This window comes from Lactuca saligna, chromosome 5 (assembly GCF_052625555.1).
Source record: "Lactuca saligna cultivar CGN05327 chromosome 5, ASM5262555v1, whole genome shotgun sequence".
In the NCBI taxonomy this organism is placed as follows: Eukaryota; Viridiplantae; Streptophyta; class Magnoliopsida; order Asterales; family Asteraceae; genus Lactuca; species Lactuca saligna.
This window is the reverse complement of record NC_136421.1, coordinates 115,084,588-115,105,259: the sequence shown is the minus strand read 5'-3', so window position 1 is coordinate 115,105,259 and position 20,672 is coordinate 115,084,588.

Here is a 20,672-nt window from a genome sequence, read left to right as displayed (position 1 = left end):
ACTCCGGTTTTGGCAATCGGGAAAAGTCGAGGGAGGAAGAGAAAGAGATCTTCGAAGGGTACCAAGGCTCAGATCCTTGATGGCTCTTCTTCAAGTGGAACCAAGAAAGGTTTCATTACTCCTTCTTCTGACCCAAAAGAGGCTGAATGCTTCTATTGCCATGAAAAGGCTCATTGGAAGCGGAACTGCCCAAAATACCAGCAGGATCTGAAGGATGGGAAAGTCAAACCCAACCATGCAGGTATTTACACTATCATTTCTAATAACTCACCCCATTTTAGATCTTGGGTCCTTGATACCGGTTGTGGTATTCATATTTGTTGTGACTTGCAGGGACTAAGAAGAAGTGAGGATGTGGAGCAAGGAAGAATAAACTTGATCATGGGGAATAGGAAAGCTTCACCTGTCACCAAGATTGGAGTTTATACTTTATCGCCAAGTAGTGGGTTTAGTTTAGATTTGAATAAATGTTGTTACTCGTCAGGAATGGCAAGAAATATTATTTCCTTTCATGCTTTGTACAAACAAGGGTTTACCTTTTCGTTTAATAATGAAGCTGGTTTTATTGATGCTTTCTTTAATAATGTTCTTTATTTTAAAGCATTACCTTGTGATGGTGTGTATGAAGCTGTGTCTGTTGTAGATAACTTAGGAAATAATGTTTTGTGTATTGATTCTACTAATAATAATAACTTGGATAAAGCATCATTATGGCATTGTCGCCTTGGACATATAAGCAAGAAACGCATAGGCCAACTCCAAAAGGATGGAGTCTTGGAGTTGTTTGACCTAAAGTCAAATGATAGTTGTGAATCATGCTTACTTGGAAAATTGACAAAGTCACCCTTCACAGGCTCGTGTGAGAGGGGTGAAGGTTTGTTGGACCTTGTACACACGGATGTGTGTGGACCATTCAAACATGCCACAAGGGATGCTAATCGTTATTATTTGACTTTTACCGATGATTACAGTAGATATGGATATGTCTACTTAATCAAGCATAAGTCAGAGACTTTCGAGAAGTTTAAGGAATTTAAACAGGAAGTCGAGAATCAATTGGGCAGGAACATTAAGATGCTTCGATCCGATCGAGGTGGTGAGTATCTTAGTTCAGAGTTCCTCGACTATCTAAAGGAATGTGGGATTGTCTCACAATTGACACCTCCCAGGACACCGCAGTTGAATGGTGTGGCTGAGAGGCGTAATCGAACCTTGTTGGACATGGTTCGTTCCATGATGAGTCGAGCTTCGCTACCAATCTCATTCTGGGGGTATGCCTTAGAGACTGCCGTCCATATCCTCAATCTAGTCCCTACAAAGAAAGTTGCCAAAACTCCTCACGAGATGTGGACTGGTAAAGTACCTAAACTAGACCACATCAAGATTTGGGGCTGCGAGGCTTTCGTGAGACGCGAGACTCATGATAAGCTCGAACCCCGAAGCGAGAGGTGTATTTTCATCGGCTACCCACAACAATCCTTTGGTTACCTCTTCTACAGACCTAGTGACAATGTGGTCTTTGTAGCAAGAAGAGGAGTCTTTCGAGAAAGAGAGTTTATAAGCCAAGGAGACAGTGGGAGGCAAGTTGAACTTGAAGAAATTCAAGAGTCAAGTGGTGAAGGAACTTCAAACTCTAGCCCTCAACTTGAGGAGGAAACTCCTGTTGAGCCAATTGACGAATCTGTACCTCTGAGGCGTTCCACGAGAGTTAGGAGTGCACCTGAGCATTACTATGGATTCCATATTACTGCAGAAGGTGAGACACTTATTAGTGATGAGACACTAGTAAGTCAAGATGACCCTAACAGCTACGAGGAAGCCATGGCAGGCCCCGAGTCTGCCAAATGGAAAGAGGCTATGGATAGCGAGATACAATCCATGTATGACAATAAAGTTTGGAACTTGGTTGAGAATGTACCAGGTCGAAAGACTGTAGGGTGCAAATGGGTTTTCAAGAAGAAGACCGACATGGATGGTAAAGTACACACTTATAAGGCTAGACTGGTTGCAAAGGGGTTCTCACAAATTCCTGGAGTGGATTATGATGAGACCTTTTCTCCGGTAGCCAAGATTAAGTCTATTAGGGTTCTGTTAGCCATAGCCGCATTTCATGACTATGAAATTTGGCAAATGGATGTCAAAACCGCTTTCCTTAATGGAAAATTCGCTGAAGATGTTTACATGAGTCATCCAGAAGGTTTTGTCAGCAGCAAGTACCCTAATAGAGTGTGTAAGCTTTAGAAATCCATCTATGGATTAAAGCAAGCACCTCGCAGATGGAATCTTTGCTTTGATGAAAAGGTCAAGGAATTTGTCTTTTCTAGGAGTGAAGATGAATCTTGTGTGTATGTCAAGGCTAGTGGGAGTATATTTAGCTTTTTGGTATTGTATGTGGATGACATACTACTCATAGGAAACAACATTCCAACCCTGCAGGAAGTAAAGTCCTGGCTTGGGAAGTGTTTCGCTATGAAGGACCTTGGTGAAGCTGCCTATATTTTAGGGATAAGGATCTTGAGAGATCGGAGTAAAAGACTAATTGGACTTAGTTGGAGTACCTACTTGGATAAGGTGCTGAAGAGATTCAGCATGCAGGTGTTTGAGATGGTGAAAATCCGGGATCAAACCCATGCAAGGAGTGAAAAAGATGCATATGTGTTCATGTGACTTCAAAACCGAGTATTACATCTTCTTCTCCATTTCTTTTGTGTTCTTGCATGACCAAAAGCATTTAAACCATTTCTAGTACATCTTGGATGCTCATTCACTCCATGCATGTGCTAGAAATCGGACCTTAACAAAGGCATGCATGATGATTCTTGTCAAAATATCCTAAGAATGCACTCAAAACAAACATGCAATTTGCCAGATTACTTTGTTCAACTTTGAACGACCATAACTCGGTCATTACCTAACAAAATCATGATATTCTTTTTGTATTGGATAGTTCCACGAGTTACCTTTCAAACCCAACTGGTCTCACTGTAAAATATTAAATATTCGATTTTTGGCAATTTTTACAAAATGGTTGCGCAAACAGCTCTTTTTCTGTGATAATCATTTTTGCCTTGCATGATCAATGGCCTTAAACCCAACCATAAATCTTGGGAAAAATACTTTAGAAACTTAACATATTCAGTGAATGATGGCTGAAATTTCGTAGCTTAAAACCCCACTGAATGGACTACACAAATTCATGAACTTCAGCCACATTTACATCTCACGCACCATTTCATGCAACATTTCTTAACTTGTTTGGGTTCAATACCCCTATTTCCCTTCCGAAGAAATTTTGAACATTTTTCCTTTTGAAAGCCCTCACACGCATGTGATAATTTGTAAAATACCAAAAGCTTTTATTATTTTTTTGATTTATTAAAATTATTGTTAGAAACCAAGGGCATAAATCACATAAAATACTTCCAGAGGTCTATAAATCCGGAATAAATTCATGGATGACCCTTATGGTGAATAATGACACCTCACTAAATTTAATCAAATTTTGTTTCTGTTTGGTATGATTTCCGATTTTCTTTTGTTAATATATAATAAATAACAAAACCACTTTAGAGAGTGTGAAAATTGTATCTAAAATTTTTCGCATACCTTACCTGTGATGGGTGACTCAGAAAAATAATTTCAACATTTTTCATCATGCCTTACTATTTTTTCCAATTTTTGGTAATTATAATGGTCTAAAAATAAGAAAAATAGTTCTGATTATCCAAAATTCATGAAAATTTACCAAAACATCATGTTGTATAGTAGGATATTACATCAAAATGTTCAGGATTTTTCTCCACTGTAAACTATTTTTCTCTTAATTTCTAAAGTTAATTACATGTAAATACACTTAAATACACATAAATACCCAAAACCGGATTATACAATACGAAAACGACTTTTGGTATTTTTCCCAGGTTATTTATACTGTAAATGATATTACAAAAATTTTTGGTAATTTATTTTAACTGTTTAATATTATTTCTTCAATTAATGATTATTTAAAGGAATAAAACAAGGAAAAATAGAAATACCCACTAAAAAATATCTTTTATATTTTTCCGAGCCTAGTTATGTGTAAGAACAGTTAAATAAAAAGTTTGGGTAATTTTGGAAACTGTTTTCTATTGATTTCAATATTTATTGGAATAAATGCTCAAAAATCATAAAATATAATTAAACAGCTTGGAAATCCATTTTTATATTTTTGCCAGCTTAGTATTGTGTAATAACAGTTAAATAAAAAGTTTGAGAATTTTTATCCTATGAATGCTATTTTTCGTGAATTTATGTTGTTATAAAGACTTAAAAATTTGGAAAATTTATATTCCAAAGTTGTAATTAATCGCACGACTTGTAGAATTTCATTATTTCAGAAAAAGTGTAACCAATTAATATAAAATCAAATACTAAAACATAAATTGGCATTTCACTATATGTAGAGTTTAGTATATTAGCATTAGATTTCGACATGGAAACTCACTAGTGTGTGTTTGATGTCGTAGGATCCGGTAATAAGACGTTGGTGCATTCCGAAGTACCACTTGTGCCTATAAGAAACATTGTGAGTATTCACGCACTCCCCTATTTTCGAATTTTATGTTTTGGGGTGGAAAAGCATGTCCAGAAAAACTATTTTTTGCATGTTGTATTTAAATTGATTATTATCAAACATGATTGCTATTGTATTGTTATGTTTCTTTATGTATGTCTATGCAACATGGAACATGAGAACTTATCATACTAAGGCCTTCCCTTATCTCTAACCATTAACTCTTTGAGCCAATGGTCATTATGGATAGCGCTAATAGGAATTGACAACTCCTCACTCGCCCTATTGCTGGAGTGCATGATACCATATTAATCTATGGAACGATAAGCATAGATCTCGATAGGGCTTCAGTCATAGGTTTGGTTGAGACTCATTGTTTGCTCATACACATACAAACTCGTTTCTCGTTATAGCAATAAACTTGTATTCATTAATAGCAATCAACTTTGTTTCTCATTAAAGCAATGTACTTGTATTTACGAAAAGCCTTATTCAAGCTCGATTTATAAACTTGTGAACTCACCAACTATTTTCATAGTTGACGCTCGTTTTACATGCTTTTTTAGGAAATAATTAGTAAGTGGTTGTAAAGATTCATCATCATAGAGCATGCTGCATCGTGTTGAAGCTATTATGAAGTTTTACTTTGAAAAATGTTATTTTGGAAAAACTTGTACTTTGTTTCTTTTAAGCTATGGGTTGTAAAATTTTAAATACTGCTATGGTGATGTATCTTTATATTTTGCAATGAAACCATTATCGCTGTCATATCTTGGATTTCCGCTTTAGTGGGGTGTGACACCAGTGTAAATCCGAACCTCGGCCCCTATAAATACAATGCGATTTCTCCGGATTTTTCACACATTCTTCACTTCTCTCTCTACAATCTTTCTCTATCTAAGGTTCCAAACCCTCCTCTAAGCCTAGGTGATCCCCTAGCACCCTAAGGAAGCCCCAAGGCTCCCGGAGCCCCGAGAAAAAGAGTCTTTCGGTTTCGAAACGCTACTCCAAATAAAGCCCGGTTTTCTTTAAAATCCGTTGTAAGTGAGTTACGCTTACACAATTTTTAATATAGTTTTCAAATAATTATAGTAATGTTATTAGGTCCTTAAAATAATTATTTGGGCTATTATTATGAGTTGTATTGAGTGTTATTTAACGCTTATATAATACAATAATAGCTAGACTATTAATTAGTCATGGTTGATGTAAGACTAAACCCTAGTGGAATTGATACTAGGTTTTATTGAAGGAAAATTGTTTTGAGAGTATCGAAGCGTTGTCCGAGTACTAAGTCACCACCTTTCAAGTGAGTGCATGGTCCCTTTCGTCTTACACATAGATATGAAGTATTTTATATAAAATATGTGCTATGTGTGTATATTATTTTTATACTTGCTATCTATGCTGGATGAACGATTTTATACAAGTTTTATACGATTTAAATTGTATATGTATTTTATATCTACAAAAATGTTGGAGTAAAACATGGGTAGATGTAATAGGCGATGTGTGATAAAATGATGAGAGGCCTCGATGTTGTTGTTGATCCAGTCATCTAGCGGAGTATAGATGACGACCACGGACTCTTCTAGACGGTCTAGTGGAACACTGGCAGGCTCACAACCTGTAGGTGTTGTGAACGATGTGTTCACCGGTGTACTCCATCCCCCTCATTGTTGCCTTTAGGACATTTATTGTTGATGAACCCCCTTAGCAGTGGTGTCCATCCCGATGATGATCCTTAGGCTAGGTCCCTTATGATAGGTGTTTAGGGATGTAAAGTGAGGATAACGGGAACGGGTAATCGGGTTATTGTTGATTAATGAAATTAATAAACTTATTGATGGTGGGTTGAAAACCCTATGTGCTCACCAGGCTCCCAAGCCTGACCCACTCAGTTTCTTGTATTACAGGTAGTGGCCCATGAGCATAGATGTGATGTTTTGGATGAGGGATTACAGATATAGTACTGTAGATATGAAATAATGTAGTAAGGCTTATATTGTGTTGTTTATGCTTTTGATTTGTATCGAACATGACATCCCAAGTATTTTAATGAAATACATTTCCTTGGAAATGCTTTTGATAAATCTTTATCATATTATTGTTTTGGGACAAATTCCGCAACACTTTTATTTAAAACGTTACTCTGATTTTTAAACAAAGCATAAACAAAAAAATCGGTCTTTTCTGGCAGTGATTTGGGGATGTCACAAGTAGTCTCAAAGTTATGTTATTTGTTATATGTTATGTGTATTGTATGTGTTAGTTTAGGGGAGCTCACTAAGCTTCGTGCTTACGGTTTTCAGTTTCGGTTTCAGGTACTTTTGCTAGCAAAGGGAAGGGCTCAGGATGATCGCATGGCACACACAACGGTCTATAGCCTGGGATATTTACTCTGATACTTGAGATGACATTATGATATTTTGATAGTTGATGAGATGTTTTTGAGACACATGTTTTATGATATTTATCTGATGATGTTATTTATGGTTTTATTGATGAATTAAAAACAAAATTTTGGACCGTATTTTTAGGATGTTTCAAGTTGGTATTAGAGCCTTGGTTTGAGGGATTCGAGCACAGTTTTGGGTGTGTTTGAACTCAAACTAAGGAACTGGTGTAGAATTTTCAAAAGAAAGACCAATTTATAAAAGGATTTTTGAGAATAGAAAAGAAGGTTAGAAAAATCAAGAGAAAAGGGTGTGGTGTATGCAATCAGCTGAGCTCAAGTAAGTACTCCCAAATTACCCACACAATTTTATGTTATGAATGATTATCAGCTTTATAATAACATCATGCTAGATTAGGACTAAGGATCTAGGAAGGATGACTTATTTTCATGTTATATGTGTATCAACTTTATTAACTGCATGATAGTACAGATTAGTCAGTATGATGTCCTGATTAGTATTTACTTGATTATGTGTACTCAATGCTCGAATGCTGCTTGCTTTGTGATTTTAGGAGTTCTAGCTATATTTTACTAACTCATAGACGGATATGTTAAGTTACATATTTCAAGGAATAAATAATTTCAGAAGGTTAGATCTAGCTCTATTTCGCAGCTCTTGTTTGAGTCCAACCGTTGTAAGGTAGGATCTCTCATTCGAAGAATTATCTAGTCTGAGTGATATGTAATAATATTCGTGAGGTAATTAGGGAAAGAAAGTAGGGATTTATTATGTAGCCGATGGCGGAGAGTGGGATGGTGATTACCCTAGGGTAAGCCTAGGATGGGAGTAGCGCGTGAAGTATTAGTAGTAGAAGGGACGTGGGAAGTCGAGGCAGATCTTGAGGAAATTACGGATAGATGTGGAAGGTAGTATGGGCCTGTACTACTGAAAGCAAAGGATCCGTACTCGAGTCAAGGATGGTTGAGATGAATCCAAGGAATTTGTAGTGTATGTGATCCCTCACGAATTTATTAGTATTCTGATGTTTGTTATGATGTGTTTTTTAGATAGACGATTTTACGCAACAGACTAGTCGGCAGTTTAGGCGCCGGTGATGGATCAGGCTCAAGCTCAGGAGCCGTGCAGCTAGACGACCATACTAGGGAGTTCATCTCCTATGATATCATGCACAATATCCTGGATCAGACTCCTATGATTTTTGGCATGATCAAGGAGGGCATACTAGAGCTTTTGGATGAGAGATTGAGTGTCTTCGGCACTGAGGTGGCGGCCACGATGGGGTTGCGCATAATGACTTTCAGGGAGTTTAGGGATTGTGTAGATCCCGACTACCATGGGGCTTAGGACCCCATCTTGAATACTATATGGTTGGCAGATGTCGCCAACGTATTTCGCACTAGAAGATGCCCTGAGGGGGGCAAGGTTAGACTTACATCCTATCTTCTGAAGTACAGGACACCTGACTGGTGGGAGGAGGTTAGGCGTGCCATTGGTGATGATGCAGCTCTTGACACGATGACTTAGATTGAATTTATGACCCGGTTCAGGGTCAAGTTTGCACCCGTGATAAAGGTGCAGCAGCTTGCCAAAGACTTTCAGGATCTTGAGCAGACGACAGAGACAGTGGCAGATATCACCGCCAAATTTAGAGAGAGGGCCCTTCTCGTTTTGCAATATGTGGCAGACGAGGAGATGAAAAAGGCCCGGTATCATGAGATGTTGCAGAGTGATATCTGCCAGTTTGTGAGTCACTCCAGCTACAAGATGCTGGAGAACATGATTGCTAGGGCTCGAGAGAGAGGGAGAGAGATTTGGATTTAGAGATAGAGGGGAAGACGAAACCAGAGGGGGTTCAGTCAAGGGGTTCTAGCAAGAAGCCCAAGGTATCAGATCATGGGTCTCGGAGCCAACAAAGCCAACTTTGTTGTGGAAAATGCGGTAGGATGCACGAGGTAACGTGCATGGTAGGGAGTTCGGGTTGCTACAAGTGCAGCTAAACTAGTCATATGATCCGAGACAGCACCACCACTACCACTACCACGACAGCATCATATCGGATTTTCTTTCACTGCAATCAGAGAGGAGACAAGAGGTCCCAGTGCCCGAGTTTAGCAGCAGCAGGGAAGGTGGCAATACCTTCTCCTGCCACATTGAGGATTACAAATGGCCGTCAGGGTCGGGCTGAGGCGCCTACGGTGCGAAGCAGGTCTTTTCAGCTTACTGCAGAGGAGGCACGAGCAGCTCCTAATGTGGTGACGGGTATGTATCTTTCTCTTATCTCTGTACTGATATTGTTTGTTACTTATGTTTACATGTTTTGTTATAGGATCGTTCTTAGTGAACGGTATATCAGCTTTGGTACTATTCGATTCGGGTGCCACCCGATCTTTTATGTCGCTCGCGCTCAGCAAGCTATTTGTAGGAGCTCCAGGGGAGATGGATTGCCCAATGGATGTGGAGATAGCAGATGACAGAACCATCAGGGTTACGAGGGTTCACAGAGGATGTACACTACAGTTATTCGATCAGCAGTTTTCAATAGACATGGTTCCTATTCCCATGTGTGGGAATAAGGTTATAGTGGGTATGGATTGGTTGAGCCCTAATGGGGAAGTGATTGATTATGAGCAGCAGCTAGTGAGGGTTCGCACTCCTAGGGCGAGGGTTAGTGATCTAGGGTGAGAGACCACAGCGAGGACCAGTGTTCTGGTGTTCAGCGAGAGAGAGGTGCCACTTTCAGCAGGGTTGCATAGGATACGTCGCCTATGTCATGGATACCCGGGATAAGGGTAAGGAAACAGTTGATGATGTACCAGTAGTGCGAGAGTACCTGGAAGTATTCCCGGAGGACTTACCTAGAATACCTCCAGAGAGACAGGTTGAGTTTAGGATTGACCTTGTCCCTGGTGTGGCTCCGATAGCCAAGGCACCATATCGGTTGGCTATTCCCGAGATGCAGGAGTTGTCTACGCAGGTGCAAGATCTGCTAGACAAGGGTTTTATCGGGTCGAGCAGTTCATCATGGGGAGCCCCGATCCTATTTGTAAAGCAGAAGGATGGGTCACAGCGCATGTGTATAGACTACCGGGAGCTGAACAAGGTAGCAGTGAAGAACTGTTACCCACTTCCGAGGATAGATGATTTGTTTGATCAGCTTCATGGGGCATCTTGGTTCTCCAAGATTGATCTACGGTCAAGGTATCAGCAGATGCAAGTTAGGGATGATGATGTGTAGAAGACAACTTTTAGGACTCGCTATTGTCATTATAAGTTTGTGGTGATGCCATTTGGGCTCACCAATGCTCCAGTCGCGTTCATGGACGTCATGAACCGTGTGTGCAGACCGATATTGGATTGGTCTATAATAGTCTTCATTGATGACATCTTGGTTTACTCCAAGACTCAGCAGCAGCATGAGGAGCACCTGAGGGAGGTATTGGAGACACTGAGGAGGGAGAGACTTTTTGAGAAGTTCTCCACATATAAGTTCTGGTTGCGCAAGGTGCAGTTCCTTGGGCATCTCGTCAACCAGAAGGGTATTCTGGTCGATCTGACCAATATAGATGCCGTGATGCTGTAGGATATTCTGAGGTTTCCAACTGATATTCAGAGTTTCCTGTGTCTGTCAGGGTATTATTTATTCAATACTTCTCCAAGATTGCAGTTCGTTTGACCCGATTGACCAAGAAGTCGGTCATTTTTTGTTGGGGGCCTGAGCAGCAGACAACCTTTGTGACACTCAGGAAGAAGTTGTGCGAGGCTCTAATTCTTACTATGCTAAAGGGTGTAGATGATTTCGTAGTTTACTGTGATGCTTTGATCACAGCATGGGAGCAGTTTATGATGCAGAGAGGTTATGTGATAGCTTATGCTTTGAGACAGTTGAAGCCTCACAATGCTAACTATCCGACGCACGATTTACAGTTCGGGGATGTGCTGTTCACCCTCAAGATTTGCTAGCATTACTTCTACAGGGTCTATTGTACCATTTATAAGGACCACAAGAGTTTGAGGTATCTTATGGATCAGTTGAATCTAAACATGATGCAGCGTCGGTGGTTAGATGTAGCACCTGGTTCCTGGTATGTAAATCTTATTTGAGTATTTCCCATTTTAGCCTTGGACTCGGCGAGTCATAGGTCCGACTCGCCGAGTAGGGACGAGACTCAGGACACGTTTAAGTTGGCGACTCGGCGAGTCCATATCCTGGACTCGGCGAGTCACCGCTGCTGGATGAAACCCTAAATTTCAAGGGTTTGCACCCTATTTAAACCCTCATTTCCACCCCAAACTCGCCCCCATTCACCCTCAGAGCTCCCAACATCGTTTATACCCTTATTTCCTTGAGAGATTGAAGTGTTTTGGTGTGTTCTTGAAGATTTTGAGGAGAAAGAAGACTAGATCAAGAAGAGGAGAAGGAGGCCAGGCATCCTTGTGTCATCTCAACGTTTTCCTTGAGGTATAGCTCGTTTCCCCTCTGTTTTCAAAATTGTAGTCTCTTTTAGCTTCGTGGAAGTCCTTCTTGAGCCATTCCCCAAGCTTGTTTGTGCATTGTGGGTTGTAATAAGTTGTTAGCCTTTGGACCTAGGCATGATTTAGTCCCTGGAGCTTGGATCTAATGCCTTTATGGGGTCATATTGCATGAAAGCCCTAGATCTACCCCTTTTGGTGCACTTTGAGCCCTAAAATCCATATTGGTGAATATCTACACGTAAAGTTGGAAACTTTACGTGTGATTCGTGTCTTAGAAGCCCAGATCTATGAATGGCATGGACTGAAATCGAACAAATCGGTGTATTTAATGGATGCATGGCAACGACTCGGCGAGTCTGCTCGCGAGTCACCGAATTGGTCCCTTTATGTTGTATCGAGTTTGAGCAGTGAGTCACAGGGGGTGACTCGGTGAGTTGGAAGCTGAACTCACCCATGGTAGGACTCGGCGAGTCATGGCCTGGCTCGGCGAGTCCTAGGCAATCTTCATAGATCAAGAACAGACTCGACGAGTTGTTCATACAACTCGGCGAGTCTAAGCATGAGTGTTCATCGGATGAAGATGAACTCGACGAGTTGTTCATACAACTCGGCGAGTAGGGCGAAGAACTCCAATGTCAGTTAGAAGAAGAACTCGTCGAGTCATAACCTAACTCGACGAGTAGAATCAGGGACTCAGGACAATCGTCTGATAGGAACTCGGCGAGTTGGTGAGCCAACTCGGCGAGTCGGGTCAATTGAAAGTTGACTCTGACTTGGACTCAAGGCTAGACCTGGGGAGAAATGGTCATTTTACCTAAAGGACAGTTAGCAGTGTTTGATTGAGTATGTTGTGGGAATTGCAGCCGGAGGATTTCCGGAGCAGCAGCAGCAGCAGTCAGTCAGCTCCCGATCAATTCAGCAGCTACTTTGAGGTGAGTTACCTTCCAGTAGTGGTGGGTCTAAGGCCACAATGTCGGCCCACCAGTAGGAGACGTATGTTAGATGATTGTCTTTGTGATATCATCTGGGTTTGCTATTACCTGATATGTTATATGCTAGCATGATACGTTATATGCGATAGTAGTAGAGTTCGGTTGTTAGGACCGCAGGGTAGTCAGACACCCCAGAAATGTCTGACAGTATGTGATGATATGTTTGTATGTTGGCCTGTTATGTTATGCGATAGAGGTAGTAGGAGGGGACTAGTCCCCGAGGATCGGTTGTTAGGACCGATGGGTAGTCAGCACCCCAGAATAGCTTGACATGGGTAGTCAGCACCCCAGAATGGCTTGACACGAGTAGAACGGCACCCCAGAATGGCCGTATGGGTAGGTCGGCACCCCAGAATGGCCGTACCGGGTAGTCAGGCACCCCAGAATAGCCTGGCAGTATGCATGTTATGTGTTTGTATGGTATGTGGTACGTTGGGGGAACTCACTAAGCTTTGTGCTTACGTTTTACAGTTTTATTTTCAGGTACCTCTTCACCGAAGGGGAAGGAGCTGGCGCGGTAGCGGCACATCATGCACACACTCTGGTTTCCGCATTTACGAGATTCACTTGGATTTGTACTCTGATATTTTGATGGGTTCTATGGTTCGGCTTTTAGACATGGTTTACGTTATGTTATGGTTTGATCAAACAATGTTTTTAATTGCCAATGTTTTCTAAAGTAATGTTTTCGAACGAAATTTTCGGATGTGAAAATTGGGTCGTTACAAGTTGGTATCAGAGCCCTGGTTTGAGGGATTCGGACTCACCTTCGGAGGTGTCTGAACTCAAATCTAGGGATTAAAATAATTTTTTTTTTAAATGATTTCTAACAAGGAGAAAAGAGTTTAAGAAAGAACGAAAGTGTGTGTGATGTGCGCGACCGGCCGAGCTCAAGTAAGTATTCCCCAAATTACCCATACCAGTTTATGTTATGTTTATCAGCTTTTGTAGAACAGCATGCTAGAATAGGACTAAGGATCTAGGAATGATGCCTTATGTGCCTGCCTTATGTGTTCCACCTATATGTGAATTGCATGCTTGTATAGTGTAGACAGCGGTAGGGTAGCCTGTTAGGGTATGCCTGGTAGTATAAGCTAACACGGTGTGCTAGTTCAGTTCCTCTCTATGAGAGCGGAATTGTTTGAAGTCATTTCCCTTGTCCGAATGCTGCTTGCTTCGTGCTACGTGGGACTCCGAATAATGGGAATTAGCCATTAGGCGAATACATCACACCACGTGTGATCAGAGTTGAATAATCTTAGAGTACCGGATTTGATCCTACTGCGCAGCTCTTGTTTGAGTCCAACCGTTGTAGGGACGAGTCGGGTACTCAAAGGATTATCTGAGTCTCGTCGCATGTGATGGTGTTCGGGTGATGGCTAATTGGCATTACAAGGAGGCCTGCAGCAGCTGAGGATTGAATCGAGTGGAGCCGGAGATTTCCCTAGGGCGAGCCTGGGATGAGTATAGTAATAACCAGCCTTAGTGTAAGGGATCTGGTGGAGTCGAGGCAGTCCTTGAAGAAGGTACGGATAGATGTGGAAGGTAGTATGGGCCCGTACTACTGAAAGCAGTGGATCCGTACCCGAACCCAGGAAGGCCAACACAAGACCAGGGAACTTGTAAGTAGCCATGATCCCTCAGGGAGAATCAGTATATCTAATGATTGTTGTGATGTATTGCAGAATGGTGGTACTTCGATCGAGGCTGGTGGACGGCGGTTCTGGAGAGGGGTTAGGTTCGGGATCAGGTTCTGAGCCGGTAGATGAGGGACTACGTGAGTTCATCGCGTCAGAGATCACCAGGGGTATCCTTGAGTCGACTCCCATTATCTTCGGGTCAATCAAGGAAGGGATCATGGAGTTGATGGAGGATTGCCTGCATGCATTCAGGAGCGATTTGGCATCTAGCCAGTCGGGGTCACGCACACTATCCTTTAAGGACTTCATGGGCAGTGGTGCGTCGGATTTCCATGGGGTAAAGGACCCCATTACTGCCAGGCGATGGATTGCAGACATCGAGTCTGCACAGTTGACTAGCTTCTGCCCCGAGTGGTCGAAGGTGAGATATGCAGCGGGGTGTTTACGGGATCGAGCCCGGGATTGGTGGGAGTCAGTGGGTGACTCGTTGGGAGCCTCAACTATCGAGGCTATCACCTGGTCGGACTTTGTGACCAGGTTCAGGGCAGAGTTTGCACCGGCTGTCGAGCTTCAGCAGCTGGCCAGGGAGTTTCTGGATATGAGACAGACGACGGAGACTGTGGCGGAGATCACCGCCAAGTTCTGGGAGAGGACTTTGTTGGTGCCCCAGTATGCTGGTGACGAGGATATGAGGAGGACTCGTTATCACAATATGCTTCCAGCTGACATCCGGGAGCATGTTAGCTTTTCGGCTTGCCCTACCTTGGAATCTATGATCGCCAGGGCGAGGGAGAGGGAGATAGATTTGGAGCACATCCGGAAACGGAAATTAGAGGAGGGACAGGCAGGAGGGGCTTCGGGGAAGAAGCCCAAGGGATCAGATGGGAGGCCGAAAGGCCAGTCAGGACCGAGCTGCTACAGGAAGTGCGGCAGGCCGCACGAGGGGGCGTGCAGGATGGGATCATCAGGCTGCTACAAGTGCGGCAAGTTTGGGCACATCAGCAGGGATTGCACTGCTCCTGCAGCAGTTATTCAGACATCGGAGTTGCTGTGTTTCCATTGCAACCAGAGGGGCCACAAGAAGGCCAATTGCCCCCTGTTGACAGTTTCAGCGCCGGTGAAGGCGCCAGCTCCAGTGACCCTGCGGATCACGGATGGCCGTCAGGGCAAGGCAGAGGCTCCGGTGGTGAGGAGCTGAGCATTCCAGCTAACTACCAAGGAGGCACGCGCCGCGCCCGATGTGGTGACGGGATCGTTCCATGTGAACGGCATCCCAGTTCAGGTATTGTTCGACTCGGGTGCATCCCGATCATTCGTTTCTCTTGCGCTTAGCAAGAGGTTTCATGAGACTTCAGGCGAGTTAGATTGCCCGTTAGAGGTAGAGATTGCTGATGATAGATCGGTGCGAGCATCGATGGTGTTTCAAGATTGCGTTCTGCGCCTGTTTGAGGAGCGTTACCTTGTAGACTTGGTTCCCATTCCATTGCGTGGGAACAACGTGATTATTGGAATGGATTGGTTGAGCCCTAATGGGGCAGTGATAGACTGCACGCAGCAACTAGTGCGAGTCAGGACCCCAAGTGGGGGAGAGTTAGTGATTCATGGTGAACGGCCGCAGTGTGGACCCACTGTATGTTCAACAGCGAGGGCTAGGCGCTATCTTCAGCAGGGATGCGTGGGATATGTCGCATATGTGACGGATACCTGGGAGACGGGTAAGGCGACCGTGAGCGAGGTTCCGGTGGTTCGAGATTTTGCAGATGTTTTCCCGGAGGAACTACCTGGGATACCTCCGGAGCGACAGGTGGAGTTCAGGATTGACCTTATTCCCGGTGCGGCTCCGATAGCCAAAGCACCGTATCGGTTGGCTCCTCCCGAGATGCAGGAGTTGTCTACGCAGTTGCAGGAGCTGCTAGACAAGGGATTCATTCGTCCGAGCAGTTCGCCTTGGGGAGCCCCGATTCTATTTGTGAAGAAGAAGGATGGGTCGCATCGGATGTGTATAGATTACCGGGAGTTGAACAAAGTGACGGTGAAGAACCGTTACCAACTCTCGAGGATTGATGACCTCTTTAACCAGCTTCAGGGAGCCTCTTGGTTCTCCAAGATTGACTTGCGTTCGAGTTACCATCAGATGAGAGTCAGGGAGGAGGATACGCAGAAGACCGCGTTTCGGACACGTTATGGCCACTATGAGTTTGTGGTGATACCGTTTGGGCTCACCAATGCTCCTGCCGCGTTCATGGATCTCATGAACCGCGTTTGCAGATCGATGCTGGATCGGTCTGTGATAGTCTTTATCGATGACATCTTGGTTTATTCCAAGACTCAGGAGGAGCATGAGGAGCATCTGAGGGAGGTGTTGGAGACCCTGAGGAGGGAGAGCTTGTATGCCAAGTTCTCCAAGTGTGAGTTCTGGCTGCGCGAGGTGCAATTTCTTGGGCACCTCGTCAACCAGAATGGGATTCTGGTCGATCCGGCCAAGGTTGAGGTCGTGATGAGATGGGAGGTTCCGAAGTCTCCATCCGAGATTCGGAGTTTCTTGGGATTAGCGGGCTACTATCGGAGATTTATCCAGGATTTCTCCAAGATAGCCGTACCCCTGACGCGGCTGACGAAGAAAGCCGTGGTCTTTCGGTGGGGACCCGAGCAGCAGGCTGCATTTGAGATGCTGAGAAAGAAATTGTGTGAGGCGCCAATCCTAGCCCTGCCAGAGGGCGTAGAGGATTTTGTGGTTTACTGTGATGCGTCCATTTCAGGGTTGGGCGCAGTTCTGATGCAGAGGGGGCATGTCATTGCCTACGCTTCGAGGCAGCTCAAGCCTCACGAGGCGAACTACCCGACGCACGATTTGGAGTTGGGGGCCGTGGTCTTCGCCCTCAAGATTTGGCGACATTACCTCTACGGGGTTCATTGTACCATCTACACGGACCACAAGAGTCTGAGGAATCTCATGGACCAGCCGAATTTGAACATGAGGCAGCGTCGGTGGTTGGATGTTGTGAAGGATTATGATTGCGAGATCCTTTACCACCCGGGGAAGGCCAACATGGTGACCGATGCGCTTAGCCGCAAGGCGGCGCCGATCAGGGACGTATGCATGAGGATCACCATAGTGACTCCCCTATTGGAGCAAATTCGGGAGGCCCAATAGGAGGCTATCAAGAAGGAGCATCGGAAGAGCGAGCGCGTGGTGGGTCAGGCGTCCTCCTTTGATAATGATAGTCGAGGTCTATTGACACTACACCATAGGGTGTGGGTGCCGTATCACGGGGGCGTCCGCCAGATTTTGATGGATGAGGCACACAAGTCCCGATTCTCTATTCATCCCGGGGCGACGAAGATGTATAGGGATCTCTGTCTGAACTATTGGTGGCCCTGCATGAAGCGGGATGTGGCATGGTACGTTGAGCGGTGCTTGACCTGCAGGAAGGTCAAGGCCGAACATCAGAGACCGCATGGTAAGATGCAGCCGTTGGACATTCCACTGTGGAAATGGGAAGATATCACCATGGATTTTATTACAAAGCTTCCCAGGACAGCGCGTGGAGTGGATTCGATTTGAGTCATCGTGGACCGACTGACCAAGAGTGCTCACTTTATTCCGATTCAGGAGAGCATATCGGCTGAGAAATTGGCCGATATCTATATCAGGGAGATCGTGGCGCAGCACGGGGTGCCAGTATTGGTGATCTCGGACAGGGATGTGCGTTTCACTTCCAGATTTTGGAAGAAGTTTCATGACGAGTTGGGCACTCGATTGCATTTTAGCACCGCCTTTCACCCGCAGACGGATGGTCAGAGTGAGTGGACCATCCAGACTTTGGAGGACATGTTGCGGGCGTGTGTGTTAGATTTCGGTGGTAGCTGGGATACCTATCTTCCCTTCGCTGAGTTCTCATACAACAACAGCTACCACGCGAGTATTGACCGACCACCATTCGAGATGTTATACGGGCGGAGGTGCAGAACCCTGATATGCTGGGGTGAGGTTGGCCAGAGAGTCATGGGAAGCACCGAGGTGGTGCTCGAGACGACCGAGAGGATCTAGCAGGTTCGGAGCAGACTTCAGACTACTCAGAGTCGGCAGAAAAGTTACGCTGACAAGTGTCGATCCGACTTGGAGTTCCAAGTCGGGGATATGGTTCTCCTGAAAGTGTCGCCTTGGAAAGGCGTCATTCGATTCAGGAAGCGGGGCAAGTTGGGCCCAAGATTCATCGGGCCGTTCAGGGTTATAGCCCGGGTGGGCAAGGTGGTGTATAGGATGGATCTGCCAGCCGAGCTCAGTCAGATCCACAACACTTTCCATGTTTCTCATCTGCGGAAGTGCCTAGTGGACGATTCAGCGGTAGTACCGTTGGAGGATATTCAAGTTGATGACAACTTGAATTACATTGAGCACCCAGTCGCGATACTCGACAGGAAGTCGAAGGGTTTGAGGAATAAGAGGGTAGAACTAGTGAAGGTGCAATGGCAGGACTGCAAGGGTTCGGAATGGACTTGGGAGCCGATGGACGAGATGATGGAGCATTACCCCGAGCTGTTTCAGGATCGAGCAGCAGACTTCGAGGACGAAGTCTAAAATAAGTGGGGGAGATTTGTAGCACCTGGTTCCTGGTATGTAAATATTATTTGAGTATTTCCCATTTTAGCCTTGGACTCGGCGAGTGATATGTCCGACTCGCCGAGTAGGGACGAGACTCAGGACACGTTTAAGTTGGCGACTCGGCGAGTCCATATCCTGGACTCGGCGAGTCACCGCTGCTGGATGAAACCCTAAATTTCAAGGGTTTGCACCCTATTTAAACCCTCATTTCCGCCCCCAAACTCGCCCCCATTCACCCTCAGAGCTCCCAACATCGTTTATACCCTTATTTCCTTGAGAGATTGAAGTGTTTTGGTGTGTTCTTGAAGATTTTGAGGAGAAAGAAGAGTAGATCAAGAAGAGGAGAAGGAGGTCAGGCATCCTTGTGTCATCTCAACATTTTCCATGAGGTATAGCTCGTTTCCCCTCTGTTTTTAAGCTTGTAGTCTCTTTTAGCTTCATGGAAGTCCTTCTTGAGCCATTCCCCAAACTTGTTTGTGCATTGTGGGTTGTAATAAGTTGGTAGCCTTTAGACATAGGCATGATTTAGTCCCTGGAACTTGGATCTAATGCCTTTATGGGGTCATATTGCATGAAAGCCCTAGATCTACCCCTTTTGGTGCACTTCGAGCCCTAAAATCCATATTGGTGAATATCTACATGTAAAGTTGGAAACTTTACGTGTGATTCGTGTCCTAGAAGCCCAGATCTATGAATGGCATGGACTGAAATCGAACAAATCGGTGTATTTAATGGATGCATGGCGACGACTCGGTGATTCTGCTCGCGAGTCACCGAATTGGTCCCTTTATGCTGTATCGAGTTTGAGCAGTGAGTCACAGGGGGTGACTCGGTGAGTTGGAAGCTGAACTCACCCATGGTAGGGCTCGGCGAGTCATGGCCTGGCTCGGCGAGTCCAAGGCAATCTTCATAGATCAAGAACAGACTCGACGAGTTGTTCATACAACTCGGCGAGTCTAAGCATGAGTGTTCATCGGATGAAGATGAACTCGACGAGTTGTTCATACAACTCGGCGAGTAGGGCGAAGAACTCCAATGTCAGTTAGAAGAAGAACTCGTCGAGTCATAACCTAACTCGACGAGTAGAATCAGGGACTCAGGACAATCGTCTGATAGGAACTCGGCGAGTTGGTGAGCCAACTCGGCGAGTCGGGTCAATTGAAAGTTGACTCTGACTTGGACTCAAGGCTAGACCTGGGGAGAAATGGTCATTTTACCTAAAGGACAGTTAGCAGTGTTTGATTGAGTATGTTGTGGGAATTGCAGCCGGAGGATTTCCGGAGCAGCAGCAGCAGCAGTCAGTCAGCTCCCGATCAGTTCAGCAGCTACTTTGAGGTGAGTTACCTTCCAGTAGTGGTGGGTCTAAGGCCACAATGTCGGCCCACCAGTAGGAGACGTATGTTAGATGATTGTCTTTGTGATATCATCTGGGTTTGCTATTACCTGATATGTTATATGCTATCATGATACGTTATATGCGATAGTAGTAGAGTTCGGTTGTTAGGACCGCAGGGTAGTCAGACACCCCAGAAATGTCTGACAGTATGTGATGATATGTTTGTATGTTGGCCTGTTATGTTATGCGATAGAGGTAGTAGGAGGGGACTAGTCCCCGAGGATCGGTTGTTAGGACCGATGGGTAGTCAGCACCCCAGAATGGCTTGACATGGGTAGTCAGCACCCCAGAATGGCTTGACACGAGTAGAACGGCACCCCAGAATGGCCGTATGGGTAGGTCGGCACCCCAGAATGGCCGTACCGGGTAGTCAGGCACCCCAGAATAGCCTGGCAATATGCATGTTATGTGTTTGTATGGTATGTGGTACGTTAGGGGAACTCACTAAGCTTTGTGCTTACGTTTTACAGTTTTGTTTTCAGGTACCTCTTCACCGAAGGGGAAGGAGCTGGCGCGGTAGCGACACATCATGCACACACTCTGGTTTCCGCATTTACGAGATTCACTGGGATTTGTACTCTGATATTTTA